General features: G+C 32.0%; 1 pseudogene; it reads left to right on the plus strand.

The window, feature by feature from the left end:
• The first annotated feature begins 6,054 nt into the window (after positions 1 to 6,054).
• LOC113754768 lies at positions 6,055 to 6,668 on the plus strand (annotated as a pseudogene).
• The last annotated feature ends 501 nt before the right edge of the window (positions 6,669 to 7,169 follow it).

The raw sequence follows: 7,169 nt of genomic DNA on the forward strand, positions 1-7,169 counted from the left end.
TGTTTGTTTGACGGGGGGAAGACGCGCAAGAAAGTGCGTCGTGGAAAAAGTAAAATGAAATGAAATAAACAAAAAGGAAATTAATTTTTTTACGTGTGTTTGGTTAATAAGAAAATGATACAAGAAAATATAAATTCTTGTGTTGGTTTAGTGTGAAAGTCCCAAAAAAATTGGCTAGCATATTCTTTTTTTTTTATTTTTTTTTTGTCAATACATCAAAGTTACACACAAGTTAGATTAAAATTGGCTAAAACACTCTGAGGATTGAACCTAAAGGGAACCCACAAGAAACACCCATCCAACTAATTGGTGACAGGAAGGTACTCCTGTGGACCTTAAGTCAATGTTTTAAAAATCGGACCGTTAATTGAACCGGTGAAGTGAAAGGGTCGAGGTTCAACCGGTCGGACCGGTTCAACCTCGGTTCAATGAATTTTTTAAAAAATAATTTATATAAATATATATATGTACAAAATAAGACATGTAATGGACTAATTTAATATTTTATATGATGAAAAGTTTACAATTTTTTAATAACTTGGATTTTTAAAAATAAATTTTTTAAATTATAAGTTAAAACACATAAATTTCATCTCAATTTCAATTATATCTTAATCCAACCCCAAAATATCACAATATTTTGAAATTATACAAAATTCATGTCTCTGAGAATTTAGATATTATGAACTTAAATTTTAATTTACATTTTGGGATTTAGAAATTGCAATTTAAAAAAGAAAATTTGGAGTTCGAAGGAAGTCAAGAAAATCGAAAATAGAAATATAAACTTGATAAAAAACAAAAAATAAGATAAAAGTGAGTGGTTGTGGCATTAAATAATTTGGGTTAAAAAAAATTTCTTTTTTAACTTTTTTCAATTTAATGGACAAAAACAAAATTAAAAAGAGGTAAAGAAAACACAATAAATTAAAAAATATAAGATTGAATTAAAAAGGGAGTGAAAAAAGAAAAGAGGATAGAGAGAGAGAGAGAGAGTTGAAAATTAAAAAGAAAGAGCCATGAGGGGATGAGATTTTGTAAGAAAAATGGAAAAAAGAAATATGATTTTGTAAGAAAAATGGGAAAAAGAAATATGAGTGTTTGTTTTATATAAATAAGTTATCAAAAAAAACTAATAAGATGTGATGGTGCAACGGTTAATACATTGGTCTTTTATTACAAAGGTCTTGGTTCGAATCTTGATAGTTGCATTTTGCAAAACTTAAAAAAAAAAAAAAAAAAAAAGAGGTAAAGCTGAAAACCGGAAAACCGCCGAACCCACGGTTCAACCGGTCTTTGACCGATTTTCTAACAAAGTCAACAATGTCATTGAACTGGACCGGCGCCATGGCCGGTTCGCGGTTCAACCGGTCGAACCGGCCGGTCCGGTCCGGTTTTCAAAACATTGCCTTAAGTCTAAGGGCACTACCTCACACACTCTCGATGTGGGATGAAACCATCCCACCGTCTCAGCCGGCTTCATGCACACATGGTGATTTTTTTTTGTCAATACATCAAAGTTAGATTAAAGTTGGCTAAAACACAATATTCAATATTGAAATTCTTCATTTTTTGTGTTTATAAGTAATATATGTAAAAACATGTAATAATTATAACATTTTGCATATTGGAAGAGTTGTTTACCTGAAAATTAATCACATTCTTTAATAATAAGTTCACACACACACATATATAATACTAAGGGAAAATCATTCAAAACATCCTTCACATTTTGTAAAATAACTTTTTTCGTCCATCACTTTTAAAAGTATAATTTTACGTCCCTTACAAATTTATATTGATCAAATTTGGTCCCTACCTAGGTTTCCAACTAGTTTTTAGTCGGAATCCATCACGTGCCTTGCACGTGATTATTTTTTAGGGGCAAAATTGTCAAATCAAATTTTATAATCTGATCCATAATCCCTCACATTTCGTAAAATGAATTTTTTCGTCCCTCACATTGTACAAAATGAATTTTTTCATTCCTCATATTTTATAAAATGAAAATTTTTTATCCCTCATTGACTATGTGTATGAACAGTTTTTTTTTAATTCACGTATATATCTATTTAATTTCACTTGAATAATACGAATAACATGTAATATATCTCTATTTGATTTCACCCAAACAGGTTAATTGTAATTATATACATGTTATTCAATAGATATATACATGAGTTTAAAACTAATAATTTTATTTTAAACCCATGAATATATTTATTTGATTTCACCATGTGAATTTGTTCAATATTTGTGGCCTTTTCTCTTTTAGCAATAATTTATTTATTGAGTTGTATAATAAGGCCATCCAATTAATGGGCCCTAATTCGAATTCTATAGTCATGCTAATGAATTGCAATTTAAATTTGACATTTTTACTCGCCACCTTTAAGACCAACAATTGAATTATTTATTTTGTGATTGTTTTAAAATTTGAAAGTGCCAATCACTTACTTCTTTTTATCATACTTTTTCTTTGATTATTTTTTTATCCAAATTTAATTCGATATAAACACTCGACAATGTCGAAATTATTTGATTTCGTTTAAATAGGCTAATGGTAGTCGTACACGTGCTATTTGTATTGTTCAAATGAAATTAAATACATACATATATAGATTTTGAAAAAAACTATTCATACACATGATCAATGAGGGATGAAAAAATTCATTTTGTAAAATGTGAGGGATAAAAAAATTCATTTTGTGAAATATGAGGGATGAAAAAATTCATTTTGTGAAATATAAGGGACTATGGATCGAATTGTGTAAAATTAATTTGACAATTTTACCCTTAAAAAATGATCACGTGCAAAGTATGTGATGGATTCGAACCAAAAACTAGTCGGAAACCTAAGTAGGTATCAAATTTGACCAATATGAATTTGTAAGAGACGTAAAATTACACTTTTAAAAGTGAGAGACGAAAAAAGTCATTTTACAAAATGTGATGGACGTTTTAAACGATTTTCCCTAATACTAATGTCATATAAATGTAAAAGAAAAAAAATACTAACATCATATAAATTCAATAAAATACTAACTCATTAATTGTCAAAATAAAATAAGAATAAAATGTGTAACTCAAGTTGGTTGTTTGAATTGTAAATTCTAAGATATTCTAATTTATGTAGAAGCTTAGAATGGAGGAAGTAGTTTAGACAAAAGGAGTTGTAAAAGAAATCTATTTAGTTGAAAAAATTTAGATAAGAAAATGAGCGGTTATGGAAAAAATTTATGTGATGGTCCTATAAGTTTCTTGACAAACAAACATTCAAAACTTGCAGCAAAAGTTATTTTCATCACTTTCCTTCCTTTTTTCTGGCAAACAAACACTATCTAAGCAAATCACTGACACTAAATTCTAGAGTGAATAAATAGACCTACGATTAACTCTTTATCTTTATCACTTAATTTACTTAATTGTATTTTAGTGACACGACTAAATTAACTAAGAAAAAAAAGAAGAAACATAAATTTAATCTAAATTCTTATTACTCATCTAATACAATTTCTTTCTAATTTACATCTCATTTCATTCTAAAACCTTTAATGTTACTGTTCGAAATTTAGGAGAATATAATGATTCAAAATCAAAATATTAGAGATCAAAGGAGCAAATTCATTCTCATATTTCCATTTGTTGCTTTAAAGATGCCTAAAATTAAAAACTTTAAGGACTAGATTTACTTAAGAAGAACATTAAGAACCAATATAGCACACCAGTCAAATATTGAGGACCAAAACTATAATTCTATCTTTCTAATATACTGTATCAATTGATTTTCAAATTAATATATATGTATCATGTTTAATGTACTTACAGCCATTAGTGCATATATACACATATTGGAATGTAAGTATCCCTTTTACCCAAAGACCATCCCTATCCAAACCCTCCTCTTTAATCATATCTTAGATCTCAGCGTAAGAAACCTTGCAATCCTACGAGAACTGGATTCTTCTTTATCTTAGCTGCCAAAATCAGTCATTCTCCCTCCTAGCTTTCAACCATAAATACTAGACAGTAGATCTTCAAAAAGGAAAATGTTTATATTTCGTGCATCCCAGAAAATTATGTCAAAAGCTGCAAGAATAACAAAAAATAATTTACGTCAAGAAAAATTGTCATGACCATACATGGACCAGAAAATGCTTATGGATAGGTTAAAGATGCCAACACATATCAAGATAATCATGCAGGACAATCAAATCAGACCAGCAATTATTGTAAGACCAGAAAATTTTTTAGGGCTTGATCTGAGCTAATTGCTAATAATTCTACATCAATGAATTGCCACTCTAAGGTTCAAGATCATGTAACAAGAGGACCCTTATAGCATAAAAAAAGCGTGGCATCTTGTGCAGGCCATAACTAATTTCTTGGAATCAAACTTTGCTAAATATGATACTACTGCTTGCTGTGAAATATTGCTCCTATTGATGCGAAGTCATTTTTGGAATTGAAGTGGATATGCATCTTTATTGTTTTGCTTTTGGAGGTTGAAGTTGATATGATTTCAGCGGATACGGATCTATAAGATTGAATCTCATAATTTTGAAGGGAGGTCAATGAAATTGTCGTAAAATTCGGTGGATTTATGTGAAATTGTACCTTTTATATATGGTCGACCCTTAATAAGGAAACCATATCGAATTAACTTTTGACACTCCACTAGGAAATTAGAAACTTGATTCCTTCTTTTCCGAAAAAAAAAATTGATTCCTTTCAAAGAAAAACGAAAAACAATAAAAATTGGGGGCGGTTTGGGGTTGGGAGGGAGCCATGATGAGGAAGTATGACTAGTCGATCTGACCATAGTGACAAAACTTTTGCCGAACAAGTGTATATTTTAAAGGCCCGTTTACCCTATAATATATGTGAAATTCCCTAGGTTACATTCAGTTGACTTGAGGGGTAGATGCCGGGAACGTAGAGGTGGCAATTTGGATTGAAATCCATTTATCCATCCATATAAATCATAATTAAATGGATTTGGATTATTCATTTATAATATTGATTTTAAATGGTTGATCAAAGTAAAACCATTAAATTAAATGGATTTATATGGATTATCCACAAAAACCACGTATATCCATTTACTTAAAAACCAAATAAAAGAAACGGACAGCAAATGACTAAAAAAGGAGCTATCCTAAAATTGAACGTTGGGGTGTGAAAATGCCGTCCCCGTGCTCCCTCGTTTTCACCGGTTTCGTTCCCTCCTTCACGGCCACCGCCACCGCCACCGCCATCGCCTCCCATTCCCCTCTGTTCTAATCACTACTTAACTAAATCCATCCTCTCTGTCTGAATCCTCCTAAAATTTTACCCAACCCAGGATCCCAGAAGCTGCATTAATTACAGATTTTGCTCCATTAGTTACAAAACTTCTTGGCTCCAATAGGGAGGTTTACGAAGAGGAAATCTAGTCATGTGACTTATTGGATTGCTCAAAGGTAATATGGTTACTGATTTATGAAGCAAATAAGTATTTTATTAGAGTGCCTTCATGGATGATTGGATGGGATTGTAGACTCCTAGCTGTTGCTTATTTGGTATGGTTTCTAGTTTTGCAGCTTCTTGATGGGGCCCTTTGTTCGTGTCTTCTTTCACTCCTTAGGGACTAGTATTCACTGCCCTTGCTGGACTAAAAGAGGAGCTGTGTTTTGGGAAGGTTATGATCTATAGCACTACAAACTTCTCAGTGGCAGCATCATATGCTTCCTAGGCCATGTTGTGTGTAATTTTTTAGCATGCATACTTTCTCTGCACTTTTGTTTAGACCATATCTCTACCAAGAAATTTTAATCATATTAGCATTTCTTTATAGCATCCTCTAATCACTTTTTCTGTTTGTTCTTATTTCTTGCAAACTTTTGTGTTTAAATCTAATTTTTGTGAACTTTTTTTAATGCCGAAGTTAAAGGAGTATTTAGCTCATATGCACTACAGCTGAAATCAAGTACTTGAGCTGTAATGCATTTCTGAATTATGACAAGTAGTTGGAATTGCATACATAAATTGTAAAGCATTTAACTTCTGCATTCATATGCTTCCTTTGCCCGCTGCAGGTACCATGCCATTACCAGTGCTTACTACAGAGGAGCTGTTGGTGCTTTACTCGTGTATGATGTCACTAGACGTTCTACCTTTGAGAATGTTGAGAGGTGGTTGAGGGAATTGAGAGATCATACTGACCCTAATGTTGTAGTTATGCTCATTGGAAACAAATATGATCTTCGACATCTTGTAGCAGTTTCAACTGAGGATGGTAAAGCTTTAGCAGAGAGGAAGAGCCTCTTTTTTCATGGAGACATCTGCACTGGAAGCAACCAATGTGGAAAATGCATTTGCTGAAGTCCTGACACAAATATACCGCATTGTGAGTAGGAAGGCAGTCGAGGCCATTGATGAAGGTGCTCCTTCATCTGTTCCTCCTAAAGGAGAGACAATCAATATCAAAGATGAGGGATCTTCTTGGAAGAGATTGGATGCTGTTCAAGCTAGAGCTTGCATGGAAATCTTCAAGGACAATGGCTCTTGCTGCATAAGTCTTGTACATTACATCGTTCAACCAGCAATATTGTTCATTTGATTGTCCTCTTTGTCTTGGATCATATAAGATGACAGTTACATGGAAATACTTTAGTATTTTCATGAAATTCTTACTTGGTAGGATCAGGAATGGGTGTAGACACCAAATTTTTGTCAAATTTTAATATTTTCTCAAGATTTTTCTATTTAATGAATTATTTATTTTCTAGCATTTTAATGTGTAATTTTCTCATTTTTACAGGTTTATTTTAGGAAAAGAAAAAAAAACAAAAACAAAACAAAAAAAACAAAAAAAAACAAAGCAAACTAGCAACAAAAAAAAAAAAAGGAAAAAAGGAGAAAATCAAGAAATCAAATCATCCTAATCATTTTTTTTCCCCACCAAATACATTTAACCCATTTCACACTCAATTGCCAAGGACCTTTCTTTTCATCCGCAGAAACCATCATTTTGGGCAATCCAACACACAAAACTCCCCACCTTTTACTTCCTCGATCTCCTCTCTCAGCTCTCTCCCAGAGGACACAACAGGACAGGCCAAAAAGAAAAAAATTCTCCACTCTTCCTCCCCCAAAAATACATCCCTCGGCTCTCTCTAGTTTCAGGA

Source organism: Coffea eugenioides, unplaced genomic scaffold, assembly GCF_003713205.1.
Source record: "Coffea eugenioides isolate CCC68of unplaced genomic scaffold, Ceug_1.0 ScVebR1_1029;HRSCAF=1815, whole genome shotgun sequence".
NCBI classification, from domain to species: domain Eukaryota; kingdom Viridiplantae; phylum Streptophyta; class Magnoliopsida; order Gentianales; family Rubiaceae; genus Coffea; species Coffea eugenioides.